The sequence below is a fragment of the Uranotaenia lowii genome, chromosome 2 (genome assembly GCF_029784155.1).
Source record: "Uranotaenia lowii strain MFRU-FL chromosome 2, ASM2978415v1, whole genome shotgun sequence".
Taxonomy (NCBI): domain Eukaryota; kingdom Metazoa; phylum Arthropoda; class Insecta; order Diptera; family Culicidae; genus Uranotaenia; species Uranotaenia lowii.
In genome coordinates, this window is record NC_073692.1 from 618,531 (window position 1) to 636,339 (window position 17,809).

At 36.7% G+C, this 17,809-nt stretch overlaps 1 protein-coding gene across 1 annotated transcript in view; it reads right to left on the reverse strand.

Annotated features, from left to right (window-relative positions):
* The window catches only part of LOC129741085 (zwei Ig domain protein zig-8), a 67,063-nt gene extending 54,120 nt beyond the window's left edge, over positions 1-12,943 (reverse strand). Inside the window, exon 1 of the mRNA XM_055732786.1 lies at positions 12,421-12,943. The gene's annotated coding sequence lies outside the window, so the exon portion shown is untranslated. The remainder of the gene's footprint in view (positions 1-12,420) is intronic.
* Between the last annotated feature and the right edge of the window lie 4,866 nt (positions 12,944-17,809).

A 17,809-nucleotide genomic window follows, 5' to 3' on the forward strand; every position in this document is an offset into this window, starting at 1 on the left:
AGATCGAAAAGGTCTAATCCATTTAATGCCGATCAGGTTCAAACCGGAAACCGACGTCACGAAACACCTTGCCTGCTTGATTTGGCCGTTGACTGTTACATCGCAGTTGAATTCGACAAGTTGGGTCAGCGGTTGGCCAGATGCATTTGTGGCTTGACTAGAAGAAGGCTTCATGGTAGGCTTGCTGATTTGTTCCCACACTTTCGCGGAATTGATTGAAATATCACTGGCAGAATCTATCTGGAGTGACACTAACTGTCCGTTGACAAAGAATTGAAGCAAATTTCCTGCGGCTTGCACGATCTTCAACTTGATTGTTGATGAACATCCCTCTGGTTTCGGCCCTGGAAGGCTTCTTCCTTCTGGAACGCTTCTTGCCATTGGTGTGGATTGTACTTGAGATATTGGCGTTGCTCTTGTGGTTACAAGAACAGTAACAAGCAAAGATGATTGTTGAATGGGCACTTTTTCACGAAGTGCGTTAGACCGCACTGCCAGCACCGTGACTTGGGAAGTTTCGGAGAATTTTTATGGGACGCTCTTGATGCGCTTTTCATGTACCTGACGGTATGAACGGATGGTTTGAATCTAGATTGATGTTCATTCATTGACGTGTCTTCCTGTAGATTAGCAAGGCGTTGGAACTTGTCAATAAGCTATTGAAGAGTGGCTGGTGCTTTGTTTGTTTCGTTCTCCATTTTGGTCAGCAACCTGGCTCGTACATCAGCATGTTTCGCCGATTTCAGACCGCTGACGAATACCAAACACTTGATCCATATCGTTTTTGATTATCTGGAGACACTGGAAACGCTTTCGGAACTAGGAAACTTGGCTGCCGAAATTTGTCTTCAAGGTAGATACCGTTTTTCGGAAACAGATATCCTTAGGAAGTGCAGACAGAAAGAATATAGTTGAGGTAGCAGCTGTGGGATAAAGTGTCCAACTTGTGGAGCAGCAATCGGACATTCGCTGCATCGTCAAACTGTCGTGAATCGTTTTCGAATAGATCTTGATACCAGGAAAACCACCGCTGGAACGTCAATCCGTTTTCTTGATCGTAAACGGATTCGGAAATGTTTGACGAAAGGGATTCCAGGATTTGTTCCGGATTCTGTTGCTGAGGATGCTGCTGGTTCGCCAGAGGTTCAAGCAACCGGAGGATTGCCAGTTGTAAGTCAGCTAGGCCTTGGCTGGAACTGGCTGCTTGGCGTTGACTGGAATCGGTTCGACCGTGGTTGGATTCTTCTCCCATTTCGACAGACTATCTTGATAGATTCGTTTGAATCCTCGTTCCCAAAAATGATACGTCTTAAAGTTACTTTTATTTGACTGATGTGTATGAAGACTAACATTGAACAACAACATTTTCACTCCATGTGCTTGATGTCAAAGTCATGGATTGCCTCGATAAACTTTACGTTTTCATGATTGCTTGGATGTATCGCTTAGATTCAAGAAAACATGAACGTAGTGTACAAACTCAGGAACAAAACAATTTTAGAAAAAAAAGTATAACCTTTCCTTGTTTGCATCTCTTGTTTGCATCTCTTGTTTACTGTTTAAGTATGTAGCTGTTGCTTCATTGAATCACTGATGTTTAAATGTGTCACTATTTGAAGTTTATTTGGAGTGCACTTTTTGTCAGGTTAATTTTAAGGGAGTTTTTCCCCTCTGCGCTACACTGAACTTTTTCGATATAGGATTTAAAGGTTGGAATTTGTTATTTGAAATACAAATAACTATTTAAAAAAAATTAAAATAACACAATATTGATTTCATTGGAATCACACAAAAAATTGTCGTAATCTTTAATAACACTATTTTATGGTAATAAAAAAAAATCCGTTTAACCATATAACTTTATCACAAAGGAAACAACATTGCCCCAAGCTACCCAAACAAGGATTACTCTTCAGCTCAAGGCCATCAGTGGCTTGCGTAAGTTCGCAGCATCGCAGCAATCCTTGCCAAGTTTCGGTGGCAAGTTAGTGGCAATTGAAGGTTGAATTTATAGCCTAAAACGACGGAACACACGCGGAAAAATATTTGAAACTTGCTCTATAGCCTTGAATTTTAACTCTTCGGTGTGCCTCAAATGAAGCAATCAATTCAATAGGAAACACATCATGGCAAATCGTACTTCCAAAGAAGATTAAAAAATAACTGTTTTGGGAAGCGTTGAAAAAAGGCGTAGTTCGACATTTGAACTCGCAACACGTGTCGAATGTACTACAGTTGCCAGCACAGAAAAAAATAAATAAAAAAAACCAGTTCATTAATTCTTTTTTCGTCATAGGCCGATTTATTGTTGGTAAAAACATTCCTTTCACATGATTCATGAACTTATTTTCTGAATAAATTCCGAAATATGTATTCTAATCAAGAAGAAGTGATTACTGAGAGGAACATTCTTAAATAAAACGAAGACTTGCCTTTGATCAATATCAATTTCATAAAATTAGTAAATTTTCACTTTGCTTGATAAAAAAATAAAACAGTTGTGTAGAATTCTTGGTAATCGCCCAAACAGGACCGTACGCATGGGTTGAAATTTTCCACTATTGATTGAATTTATTTACTTCCAAACATCACCTAGCTAGACGAATGGGTTTCAAATATTTAGTTACTAATGTTTTTCCTGTCAAACCTTCGCCATATGTCAACGTCACATTAACCTTTCTCCGTCGTCGTCTGTGTGTGAATTAAAAGTTTCTCCCAGCAAGCAGCAGCGTAACCTTTGGGACCGATGGGAGAACTAACTAAAATCCATGTCAGTATCACTGTTTCGAAATGCCAGGCCAGGGCTAGGGCCAGGGGTGAGTGTTTTGTACCTTTTTTGTCAGGTTTTTTGTTCTCGTATTTGGTCCACACTTTGTGCTAACAAACGGGTGTCATGTTTTCTAATCCTCAATGCAAACGAATCGGGGGGAAAATGGTAATACCGATCACTCTCATGGGGAACAGATGTCAGAGTGGAATTTTTGATGTTAAAATATTAAAACCACTTGTACACCATTCCAGACCAAACCAAAATCAACGGATTTTTTTTTCATTCACAAAAACTAAAAGAAGCTTGAATTCAAACATAAAATGAAAAGCACACTTTCTTTGATCTTAAAATCTTTAACTCATCTTCACTCGAGCTGTACGAATTCCGCAGAACACAGCGCAAGTGAATCTGCTGAATAATTAATGTCGTGTAATCAATCCCAGATTGGATGAATGAATTATTTCGGTAATTTGAATCCTTCGAGTAGCGTTAATGGTCTCATAAACCAACCACCACTCAACACCGCCATCACTCTAACCTAACGGAATGCTGGCCTGGGAGTATCTTCCAAGGTCAAAGCACCGCAAAATTTTAGAGTGGCGAAGGTATGTCAATGTCATTCGCTATCATTATGTATTGTTTCAAAACAGATATCGAATGAGAAAATGTTATATTTTAATCCAACCCCAATACCATAAAAATCTGTTTTTGAAACATCAATTCACTACACCAGAACAATGAGTTGGAATAATAAACTCAATTCTAAACCATTTTTGTTATAAATGTAGCATCTCCGAAATTAACGCGTGGTCAACAGGTACCGTCTGACGATAAATACCTACTATTGTCGTCGTTTGATTTCGCTTCTTTGAGCACACTACCCGCTGCACAACGTGGTGCGTCATGTCTCATTACAAATGTCCTACAATTGAGCTGCGGAAACTAAAAATCCCAGGGGGCGTTCGAAGTCTAGAAGAAATGACGTTGACTAGCCCGCAGATTGAATGCTTTATCTTAAAATAAGTTTCACCGTTTCAGATCTTTTGCCAAAAAGTCTGGGTTCATTGACGAGTTAAAGACAATAAATGACGACGGCATGACGATGTACTTAATTTCAAACGACGAAAAAATGTATTATTTTATTAATAGGTTTCAGCTTATCTCACTACGAACCCTGTTTCGTATGCAACTGTCAAAGTGTAAAGTTGAATAGGGGTCTTGAAAATGTATACCTACCCGGATTAAAAAAACGGACAAAAATCTGTCGGAATTTGGTCCGTCCAACCCGTGAATCGGTTCGGAAACAGACCAGGAAACGAACAAAATTCGGACCCATTCAGTACCCTGGTAACGCCCTCCTGACGACGATAAGCGAGTGAGTTATCAAGACGACCGGGTTGTTTCCAGACCAAAATCGGTCAGTATTCCGACCAAATCTATCAGTTTTCAGACCAACATCGGACAAAAAATTGTCTGGATTTGTTGATTTGTCTGTAATGTAAATGTCCTTCTTTTGCCCGACTGCATTTCTAGAAGCGAGTAGGCCTTGGTCGAGTGCGGTCATGTTTGTTGTTTCTACGTTCAATTTTGTCGTTTATCTGTCTTTTTTAAAAGAAGTTTTGCCTTTTGATAAAAATTTATGAATGTGTTTAAATGTCAGCATAAAATTTGTAGGTGGTTGGTGTTGAGAAATGATGAAATGATGGATCTTCAACTGATGATCACACTTCCGTTCCATCATGCTTCGGTAAGCCCGTTCTTGTTTACTCATGATTTTTTCGTGAAAAATATTATTTCGTCAATGACTTATTATTACATTTTTTCACTTGTTTGATCTTTTTTCGTCTGGATGCGTTTTCGTTAAAAGTTTCGAGCTGATTAATTTTCAAGAAAATATTGCAAAAAACAGTGGACGATTTGTATGAACGTTTCCCTTTTCCTAGCCATTGGCTCTGAATTCAATATTTACTATAAATCCATACTCCTTTAAAACTCCTCTAAGCCGTTTATTTATTTATTTATTTATTTATTTATTACAAATCAACGGAACACATATTGGCCCAAATGATGACTTAAAATTAATGTAAAAAGAGCACTAAGTCTAATTACAGGGTTCTCAATACACTTAAAACTTTACTACGAAAAACATCTCTCGAAACATCGAAGTCGAAGTGCTCGGTTGAATGTTTTCATTACACCGATGATAGCGCTATTAACTCCATAATTGTTCAAACGAATGGGAATATACAATCGCAGATCTTGGTTTCTAAGTCCACGGGGTCGCACACTTAGAGGAATGGCTTCTAGGAGTTGGGGCAGTCAATTCGCGATGTCTAGAGATCAGCGACGAAGGAAGCTCGTGTTGCGTTTCTGCGGGCTTGAAGAGTGTCTATGTCTATGAGACGGCATCGATGTTCATGGCTAGGCAAGCGAAACGGGTCTTGCCAAAGCAGGTGTCTAAGGGTGAATCGCAAGAAGCGCCGCTGTATAGCCTCGATCCCTTCGACCCAATTCTGGTAGTAGAGACACCAAACAGCTGATGCATATTCAAGGATAGAGCGAACAATACTGCAATACAAACTCTTCAGGCAATACACATCCTTGAAGTCCTTGGACACTCGAAATAAGAATCCAAGACTTCTCGAGGCTTTGTCTACAACGTAGTTTGTGTGTGTCCTGAATTCCAGCTTCCGGTCTAGAATTACACCCAGTTCATTGATGTGCTCTACGCGTGCGATTGGCTCATCTCCGAGGAAGTACTCAGCGGAAAAAGGCTGCCGCTTTCTTGAAAAGCTGATGACTGCACATTTACTGCGATTCAAAGGCAGGCAGTTTATATCACACCAGTGTGCGAAGAGGTTAAATTGATTTTGTAGGAAATCAATATCGTTTTGGCCATTGATGTTGTAAAATAATTTTAGGTCATCAGCATAGCATAGCTTTGGGCCAGCGCTGATTTGGTCTAGTGGATAGGCTGGCGCGAGTCTGGTAACCAAGGCGTACTGGGTTCGATTCCCGGTATCGGCAAGAAAAACTTTTGGGTTCGAATCCCATAAGTTGCCGACAAGTAAGATGTGTTTCATTGTATAAATAATTATATATTTCAGAGGGAATGCATCTGGGGTAGCCACACAGACATATGCTGGACCTTGCTACCGATGGGGGAACCATACACATACATACATACATTAGCATAGCATAGCTTTGGGCCGTCGATGAGTGAGAGCGCATCGTTGAAGTAGATTAAGAAGATAATCGGCCCTAAATAGCTTCCCTGAGGCACACCAGAAGAAGCAGAGAATTGTCTGGAGAAGGAGTCCTCCGTGCGAACTGTTTATTTACGTCCTGGTAGGTAGCTCCGGAACCAGTCAAGAAGAGTTCCACAGAAACCCAGGCGTTCGAGCTTTCCAATATCGTGGTTGACTTTGTCGAATGCCGCAGACAAATCGGTGTAAATAGCGTCGGTTTGAGACTTCGCAGTAAAACTTTCATGCACGTAAGAAGTAAACGTCAGAAGGTTAGTTGTCGTGGAGCGCTTGGGCAAGAATCCGTGTTGATCGTCGGAAAAAATATTCCTACAGGACAAGAAAATCGGATCCAAGACCACCAGTTCGAATAGTTTGGCTACTGCGCATAATGCCGAGATTCCCCGGTAGTTGTTGACATCTCTCCTGTTACCTTTTTTATACACCGGAAACATGTAAGCCTCCTTCCATAGTGAGGGTAAGATGGCTCTGTCAAGCGAAGCTTAGAAAATAAGCCTAACAGGAGTCAGCAAAACAGGCATGAAACGTTTAATAAAAGTAGCAGGTATTCCGTCCGGACCCGTAGAGAACAAATTTTTGAGCTTAGCTGCTGCTTTTGAGATGACTGCATCCTCAACCACAATGTTGTTTATAGAGAAGCCCAGTGGCGCAACTTTCCAGACTGCACTTTCCAGATGTTCAGGGAATGTCGATGCTGTATTATAGATAGACGAGAATTTTTCGGCAAAGAGATCACAGATTCCACGATCAGAGTTCACCGTATTGTCATCCAGAAACATTTGGTTTGGCAGACCAGGATCGTTCCGCTGACTTTTAACATGTTTCCAGAACAATTTTGGTCTGGACTTGAGATCACGCTGAACTCGAGCTAGATAGTTTTGGTGACAACGTTTGCTAACTTTTTTGTGAACAGAATTTAGTCTACGATAAATGTCCTTAGTATAGGAGGATCTTGATTTGTTAAAATTTCTAAGGGCACATCTCTTTGCCGTCTTTAGTCGTCGTAGTTCAGTCGTGAACCAAGGAGTCCGTATATTCTTTTCAGTAGTGTGTTTTGGTATGTGACGATCGATAACGTAACTCAAGATATGCGAGAAGGTTTTGGCTGCAGCGTTGGGATTAGATTAGTCGAGCTCAGATTCCCAATCGATGGAAACCAGGGTACGAGAAATCTCGTCAAAGTCGGCGTTCTTGAAGTCAAGATAGAAGGGTACTAACTTTGCGTCAGGAGCAAGTCTAGTGACATCGAGCGAAACCAATAAAGCAGGATGATGGTGTACCGATTTAACGTACGGAGTGGGGACCAAAACAACGGACGGTACACGAGTCCCATCGCTGGCAAAGCAGAGATCCAACATACGACCGTTTTCGTTTGTCTCGCTGTTAATCTGCCGCAAAGTCGCTGTACTCAGGGAGTCTAGTATGACGTTCGATAGGGTTGAAAAAGTTGAGCGTACTGGATCCGGATAGAGAAAGTTACTATGGTTGGAGCACCGCTTCAAACCGGGCAAATTGAAGTCACCAATCACTAGAATGTCATCTTCGGGTGCACAGAGAGAGCTAACTTTAGATAAGTAGCGCGAAAAAGACTCACCTAGGGCAACATCTCTCGTGCGGTCAGGAGGCAGATACAGTACGCAGGCATAAAGTTTACGGTCACCAAGATCAATGCGAATCAATACAATTCCAGATCACTCCAGGAACTGTCTTCGATGAGCAACGCTGGAAAATCTGACTCAACGGCAATCAGCACTCCGCCACCTCCAAATATCTGGCTCGAAAGAGTACGGTACAGCCATGTTTCCGTGAAGGCGACAATGTCGTAACAGCAACATGAGCTTGCGAGCAGATAGTCCGCTAGACACGAGTTCATACCTCCGTCGTTCTGGTAGTACAAGGTTATTGAGTCATAAGTTTCCGAAGCAGAGCTGAACACTGGAAAAGAGAGTACCATCAGGTGGAGGAAACCGGTCGGGAGTGCCATACTTGCCTGAGTCCACAGGCTGGAGAACCCCTGCGCCACAGACGAACTCAGGGCCGGGACGACTGAAGACGCTGGCAGGAAACAGCGCGACTGAGTCGAAGGACAAAGGGGTCTCCGTTAGACCTGATACGTTGCGTCCCGGTACTGAAGGCCTTGTACAAGTTGCTAAAAGAGCGTGCCCAAGATAGTGGGCGTAGCACGGTGATAGGCTCGCAGTGCACTGGAAAGGGAGAGTCCATCACGAGGAGGAGGGCCAACATAAAATGGATTCGTTTCTTTTTACGATCGTTGTAGTTTCCAATTACCTATTTCCTTAATAATCGATGAGAGTTGTTTATGGAGTACAAATGTTGGAATTAAGAATGATAGACAAAAATTAACTCATTTATTAAAAAATGTATTTAAATATATTTTCAACTATTTCCATTGTAATTTTGTTGATATTATTGTGTTCTAGATACATAGATGTAAAATTATGTCATGCCAAATCAAGTTCTATTGAGCCTTAAAAATTTTGCTTAGCCATCATACTTTTTTTTTTTTTGTTTCGATTATAGTCGTTTTACCATCTTTATGGCATTCGCGACTTTATCAACGTTACAGTTGGCGGATCGTTATTGAGAAACTATCCGGTACAACTGTGTTCGATGTTTACTCTTGGGCTCGAACTCGTGGACATCGGCTCAGGAGACAACAGACTTGCCAACTGAGCTATATCACAAGCCCGCGTTAGCCATCATACTGATATTTATTAAAAGCTTTGTAATTTTGCTTATAGTTCATCACAACATTTGATTATAATTGGAAACCATTGATGAAACTTCTCTGATATATAAGGCATAAAATTTTTTTTTTTAAGTTGATAATGAATGTTTATAATTCGAAAAAGTATACCTAGCTAGGGGAAAAACCAGTTGACAGGATTTAAAAATATTCCAAATATCAGGAGATTTTTTTTTTCTAAACTTTGTTTAGCCATTTATTTCTGCGAACCTTTGCATTCCATCTTGACACATAGTAGAAGTTTCACTAGGAAACTTTCAGGAGCTCAGGAGCATAAATTTTATCGTGGTCACATCGCTTACCAAGGTGAATTCCATGCCACATTACCCTCACCCCCAAACATTCAGCGTGAGATTTGTAGAGGGATGGCGTACAGCCTTATCGACTACACGGCCTTGGCCGGCGTCGTTATTGGTTCATATTGAAAAGCGGGATTCTCAAAACTGTACAGCGACATTGTGTTGCTTGTTTCCAGCAATCTTTCAATTGGTGCATTGTTCAATATTGATTATCTCGGACCAATCACGGAGTGCAACCATTATGCCATTGGCCAGGAGGGGCCGTATGTGGACCGTAGTTGATAACAAGCTCAAGCTCAAGCACTGTTTGTTAATTTTCGTTGAAAAATTATCAAAAACAGTTGCGGTCCGGAAACGGACAAAATCCGAATAAAAATCTGACGGTTTTTAAGTGACAAGCTTTCGTTTGACAGTAATCGGTATGTTTGGGAGACTCGCTCCGATCCGGGTAACTACTACCAAAGGCGCTGATCCTCCGACGCATAGGGCCGAAATAAAAGATCTCCAGCTTTGCGTATTTCAAGCGGTATCCAGTCGGCCGGAAATGTTGCTGTACCCCAAATATCAGCAAAATGACGATGCAACATTTGTGTTGACAAGACAGGGTTGGCTTTCAGCATTTCAGGAAGAATGCAATCGATCCTAAGGCGCTTTGTTGGATTTCATGTCTTTGATTTCCGCTTCTATTTCAGCCAGCGAGGGCGCTCCCGAGTCGACGTCATTAATGCGACTTACTGTTGGCGCTTCGAGCTGCGATTTTGTTAGTCATCGCTTTTTCTGACTTTGTCCAGGCTCTCTTGTCTCATCCACAAGCACGTTTAACTACCTTTTCCACCTCCGCATATCGTAGGCGGACGGCTGCTTTGGCTGACCCGGTACATGCTTGCTAAATTCCGACTTTTGTCTTTCCCCGATCATCGGCCATCCTCCAGGTTTCATCCGACATCCATTCACTTCTTCTTCGACAAACTTTACCGAGAGTACCATGACTCGGCATTTCACACCACTGTTTTTCGACTGCTGCGGCTGTCGGCAGTCCCGAGGCTCGGGATTCAAGCTGTTCAACGTATGCATTTTTTCACCTCTGGATTCTCTAGTTCGCGGACGTCGTATCGACATCCGACTTTCTCCTCATGCCGTTGGACACGCGCAGCTCTTCGTATCTCACCAAGAACGAGCTAGATTGGAATCCAGAAGGACATCGAAGGAGAGGCAGACCTAGTAGCTCATGGCGGCGAAGCCGCCGAAATCCAAACTGTCGCCGAGAAGCTTGATTGGAACCAAGTGAAGACGCTGGATCCGTATCGTCAACAGTGAAAGTTTTTTTTTCGACGCGGGATGTTAAGTACGGTAGATGTACTTGGCCCCATACAAACTTTTTCTTGTCTCGTCAAGTTCTTTCGAACCGTATATTACACGTCCGTGTAAACCAGAAAAACAAATTGTCCATTCTCTTTTGTCATCGTTCTTAGCAAGTAGAGTTTGATTGATAATTTCTCTTTTATTTTTCTTTGCTGGTACATCAGATCACTAATGAACATTCTCAGCGTTCAAAGTAATAAGCTGTTTGCGTCATGATGTGGGACAAATAAATGTTGCGTGTAAGGGGAATTCAGATGAAAAATAATAAGTTAATATAAATAAACGCATTTGTCATTTTCTTGATTTTCCGACGAAATAGCCGAAGAAATGTATCAATTGTATCTGCGTTATCATCACTAAAACCTTGAGACTTTTTATAATTGAGTTAATGTTAAAATAATTGATTATTTATCAATAATGGTTGATTCATGAATATTCTCAAAAAGCGGCACGTTCATGTGTTTTAATAAGTATTGCAATGGATAACGTTTTGTATCCCATCTAATATATTCTTCCAAGGAGAATCGTATTGACCCACATATTCCGGCAGCTTCCGAAACCGAACACTTCTTATGTCCAGATCATCCATACAGCTTCCAATGTGAAAAACAAAAACATTCAAACGAATACAAAACATAACAAACGTTCTTTTTTATTGCATTTGACAATAAAATCAAATCCCGGTGCTGGAATCCACCGAAGTGGAAATCAACTCGCCCCAATAAGCCCGAAGGTGCTTGTTGGTGGCTCCAGAGATATATTCCAATTTTTATTGTATGAATTCGATTTTTGTTGTCGATTTCCTTTTAAACCCTTCCACTGTTCGGGATATTTTGAAATTGATTTGATAAGATGTTACTACCGATTGTGTTCATAAAGTTCGAAAACAAACCCAAAGCCACAATTTCCAAGCTGGTTATGGTTCTTCCCACTTTTCTCATTCATTTTCAATCAAGAGGACTTCCGACGATTAGAATATCTCACACCTTGACTAATCGCAATTAATTATTCATGGACCAAAACATGAGGGGGGGTTGGCTGACCCAGATTCTGGCCCTGGAAACCCGGACACACAGACTGGAACGTTGTACTCGGGTGGTCTTCTCCTCATTCCGAACCACAAGCACAAATTGTGAATAGCTAAGTGTTTTTGCTGCTTCAACTGCTTCAACCGAACGAACGAAAGACTGGATGCTTGCTGGGTGCTTTTGTTTCGTTTGGTTTCATTCGATTGTTTCGGAATTCCTCACATTCTATGTACATCCCGGGTAACTAACTACTGAATGAGGATTGAAGATGGGTTGGACTCGGACTGTGCCATCCAATTCACTAAACTAAGCTGGTATGTTGCGTAGGTATCCAATAGTGAAAGACGTTTCCCAATAGCAATCCATCAGCTGCCCGGCTCAAACTACAGGATGCGAACAACAGAGTGAGAGTGTTTTAAATTGCGTAAGTATGGTGTGGCTGGCTAGGCACCCTTAAAACCAGCAATGGGATTGGCTAACCACGAACACAAGAATTTCTTCGCTTTTGTGTATATGTAGTTAACAAAAGTTGTTGCTGGTGTTGTTTCTGGCGTTTGAGATCGAGGGATGAGTCTCTTCTCCATGTACTACACCAGGCACCAAAACCACAGGCATGTGAAAATCTCCATTTTCATCGCATCATAATCGTCACTATATCCCAAACCATTATAGGAAGGAGCTTCTTGGATATTTATAAGAGTTCCCAGGAAATGTCGAGTCGATTTCAATGGCCCCTCACTGAGTACATGTGGTTGAACAATAAAAATGAAATTGTTAAGAAGGAAAAAATAGAAAAAATAACTTCCCCAGCACAGTCGAGGGAGCACAATAAGTTACTGAGTACATATCCGATTTTTTGAGCCAACAGCTTTCGTAGAGAAGGGGAGGGTTCCTTATGATTTAAACGCTTGTCCCAAACGGGTCTCACTTTTGTGCGCTCCGCTTCAAGTTATTCCAAGCATAATCCACATCGCCCAACATTCCTTTATTCAGCAGCAGCAGCAGCCAGCCAGCACTCTGATTGATATTCACCCTGTACTTTTTTCTTCTTCGCACTCACTTCCTTCAGATTTGAATTAGAACACCGCCACTAGTCATGCACTCGTATATTATTCTCGGATTTAATATTCATTCTTTCATTATGCGCACCCAGGTACGTCAAGATAATTATTTTATTGAATAATTCGGATGGAAATTTTGCAGCACTTTCAACGCTCTCACAAGTAGAAAAATCACTTTCTCCTCTAGCCACCGAATACCGCAGCGTCCGTGATCAATTTTTATGGTAATAGTCCACTGCGTACAATAGGAGAACGAACCGAGCAGCAGCGGATGCGAGATGAAAAAAAAAATCCAAAAGAAGACTCGAACCCGAACACTCTGGATAGGAAAGAAACGCGCGAAGGAAAAGCTTACAAGATTATTTTCAACAAACTAGCCGAGCCGAATCTCCGTGCACTACTGAGCGAGCGAGTGAAAATCCGCTGCCTTCCTCCCTAGTTCAGTAACAAATTACAGTTCAACCAAAGCAAGCGGGAAAATCGGCCACTCTCGTCGTCGTATTCGTGTCCTGAAAATTTTCACGAGAAACGATCGCTCTCCCGCTCAGTCCCAAAAGAAGAAAGGATTTTCCACGCGCCGCATTTGCTGTATGCAGGTGTCACGGCGAGAGAGAGAGCCTGCGAGAGGAATTCCCGAACACAAAACATTCTCACGTGGCTGTTTACGCGATTGTGGTACTAGAATTCGGGCGCCTCGCCTGCTAGTTACTTTGCCTTTCTTGGGTGGCCTTGACGATGATGATGGGAGAAAATACTCTTCTGCTGCTCTTCCGTGGGGAGAAGATTTATCTCGTACAGGAAATTGGTACGCAACAGGAGCTTTTATCGGTCGCTATTTAAAAATTAAAACACCATCTTAATGTTTGTGGATGCAATTGTATTCGACTGATCTGCCCTAGTTATAGGCCGTTTAATGTAAAAATAAAACATATTTGACCAAAATTTATTTTTGGAGATTTTTTCGCTGTTTTGTGAGCCGTTTTTTTTTGAAAAATAGGATTTCTAGAGAATGTTCGAAATTTGGTAACAAAAATGACAAAAATGACAAAAATGACAAAAATGACAAAAATGACAAAAATGACAAAAATGACAAAAATGACAAAAATGACAAAAATGACAAAAATGACAAAAATGACAAAAATGACAAAAATGACAAAAATGACAAAAATGACAAAAATGACAAAAATGACAAAAATGACAAAAATGACAAAAATGACAAAAATGACAAAAATGACAAAAATGACAAAAATGACAAAAATGACAAAAATGACAAAAATGACAAAAATGACAAAAATGACAAAAATGACAAAAATGACAAAAATGACAAAAATGACAAAAATGACAAAAATGACAAAAATGACAAAAATGACAAAAATGACAAAAATGACAAAAATGACAAAAATGACAAAAATGACAAAAATGACAAAAATGACAAAAATGACAAAAATGACAAAAATGACAAAAATGACAAAAATGACAAAAATGACAAAAATGACAAAAATGACAAAAATGACAAAAATGACAAAAATGACAAAAATGACAAAAATGACAAAAATGACAAAAATGACAAAAATGACAAAAATGACAAAAATGACAAAAATGACAAAAATGACAAAAATGACAAAAATGACAAAAATGACAAAAATGACAAAAATGACAAAAATGACAAAAATGACAAAAATGACAAAAATGACAAAAATGACAAAAATGACAAAAATGACAAAAATGACAAAAATGACAAAAATGACAAAAATGACAAAAATGACAAAAATGACAAAAATGACAAAAATGACAAAAATGACAAAAATGACAAAAATGACAAAAATTACAATAATGACAAAAATGACAAAAATGACAAAAATGACAAAAATGACAAAAATGACAAAAATGACAAAAATGACAAAAATGACAAAAATGACAAAAATGACAAAAATGACAAAAATGACAAAAATGACAAAAATGCCAAAAATGACAAAAATGACAAAAATGACAAAAATGACAAAATGACAAAAATGACAAAAATGACAAAAATGACAAAAATGACAAAAATGACAAAAATGACAAAAATGACAAAAATGACAAAAATGACAAAAATGACAAAAATGACAAAAATGACAAAAATGACAAAAATGACAAAAATGACCAAAATGACAAAAATGACAAAAATGACAAAAATGACAAAAATGACAAAAATGACAAAAATGACAAAAATGACAAAAATGACAAAAATGACAAAAATGACAAAAATGACAAAAATGACAAAAATGACAAAAATGACAAAAATGACAAAAATGACAAAAATGACAAAAATGACAAAAATGACAAAAATGACAAAAATGACAAAAATGACCAAAATGACAAAAATGACAAAAATGACAAAAATGACAAAAATGACAAAAATGACAAAAATGACAAAAATGACAAAAATGACAAAAATGACAAAAATGACCAAAATGACAAAATGACAAAAATGACAAAAATGACAAAAATGACAAAAATTACAAAAATTTCAAAAATGACAAAAATGACAAAAATGACAAAAATGACAAAAATGACAAAAATGACAAAAATGACAAAAATGACAAAAATGACAAAAATGACAAAAATGACAAAAATGACAAAAATGACAAAAATGACAAAAATGACAAAAATGACAAAAATGACAAAAATGACAAAAATGACAAAAATGACAAAAATGACAAAAATGACAAAAATGACAAAAATGACAAAAATGACAAAAATGACAAAAATGACAAAAATGACAAAAATGACAAAAATGACAAAAATGACAAAAATGACAAAAATGACAAAAATGACAAAATGACAAAAATGACAAAAATGACAAAAATGACAAAAATGACAAAAATGACAAAATGACAAAAATGACAAAAATGACAAAAATGACAAAAATGACAAAAATGACAAAAATGACAAAAATGACAAAAATGACAAAAATGACAAAAATGACAAAAATGACAAAAATGACAAAAATGACAAAAATGACAAAAATGACAAAAATGACAAAAATGACAAAAATGACAAAAATGACAAAAATGACAAAAATGACAAAAATGACAAAAATGACAAAAATGACAAAAATGACAAAAATGACAAAAATGACAAAAATGACAAAAATGACAAAAATGACAAAAATGACAAAAATGACAAAAATGACAAAAATGACAAAAATGACAAAAATGACAAAAATGACAAAAATGACAAAAATGACAAAAATGACAAAAATGACAAAAATGACAAAAATGACAAAAATGACAAAAATGACAAAAATGACAAAAATGACAAAAATGACAAAAATGACAAAAATGACAAAAATGACAAAAATGACAAAAATGACAAAAATGACAAAAATGACAAAAATGACAAAAATGACAAAAATGACAAAAATGACAAAAATGACAAAAATGACAAAAATGACAAAAATGACAAAAATGACAAAAATGACAAAAATGACAAAAATGACAAAAATGACAAAATGACAAAAATGACAAAAATGACAAAAATGACAAAAATGACAAAAATGACAAAAATGACAAAAATGACAAAAATGACAAAAATGACAAAAATGACAAAAATGACAAAAATGACAAAAATGACAAAAATGACAAAAATGACAAAAATGACAAAAATGACAAAAATGACAAAAATGACAAAAATGACAAAAATGACAAAAATGACAAAAATGACAAAAATGACAAAAATGACAAAAATGACAAAATGACAAAAATGACAAAAATGACAAAAATGACAAAAATTACAAAAATTACAAAAATGACAAAAATGACAAAAATGACAAAAATGACAAAAATGACAAAAATGACAAAAATGACAAAAATGACAAAAATGACAAAAATGACAAAAATGACAAAAATGACAAAAATGACAAAAATGACAAAAATGACAAAATGACAAAAATGACAAAAATGACAAAAATGACAAAAATGACAAAAATGACAAAAATGACAAAAATGACAAAAATGACAAAAATGACAAAAATGACAAAAATGACAAAAATGACAAAAATGACAAAAATGACAAAAATGACAAAAATGACAAAAATGACAAAAATGACAAAAATGACAAAAATGACAAAAATGACAAAAATGACAAAAATGACAAAAATGACAAAAATGACAAAAAATGACAAAAATTACAAAAATTACAAAAATTACAAAAATTACAAAAATTACAAAATTACAAAATTACAAAAATTACAAAAATTACAAAAATTACAAAAATTACAAAAATTACAAAAATTACAAAAATTACAAAAATGACAAAAATGACAAAAATGACAAAAATGACAAAAATGACAAAAATGACAAAAATGACAAAAATGACAAAAATGACAAAAATGACAAAAATGACAAAAATGACAAAAATGACAAAAATGACAAAATGACAAAAATGACAAAAATGACAAAAATGACAAAAATGACAAAAATGACAAAATGACAAAAATGACAAAAATGACAAAAATGACAAAAATGACAAAAATGACAAAAATGACAAAAATGACAAAAATGACAAAAATGACAAAAATGACAAAAATTACAATAATGACAAAAATGACAAAAATGACAAAAATGACAAAAATGACAAAAATGACAAAAATGACAAAAATGACAAAAATGACAAAAATGACAAAAATGACAAAAAAATGACAAAAATTACAAAAATTACAAAAATTACAAAAATTACAAAAATTACAAAATTACAAAAATTACAAAAATTACAAAAATGACAAAAATGACAAAAATGACAAAAATGACAAAAATGACAAAAATGACAAAAATGACAAAAATGACAAAATGACAAAAATGACAAAAATGACAAAAATGACAAAAATGACAAAAATGACAAAAATGACAAAAATGACAAAAATGACAAAAATGACAAAAATGACAAAAATGACAAAAATGACAAAAATGACAAAAATGACAAAAATGACAAAAATGACAAAAATGACAAAAATGACAAAAATGACAAAAATGACAAAAATGACAAAAATGACAAAAATGACAAAAATGACAAAAATGACAAAAATGACAAAAATGACAAAAATGACAAAAATGACAAAAATGACAAAAATGACAAAAATGACAAAAATTACAAAAATTACAAAAATTACAAAAATTACAAAAATTACAAAAATTACAAAAATTACAAAAATTACAAAAATTACAAAAATTACAAAAATTACAAAAATTACAAAAATTACAAAAATTACAAAAATGA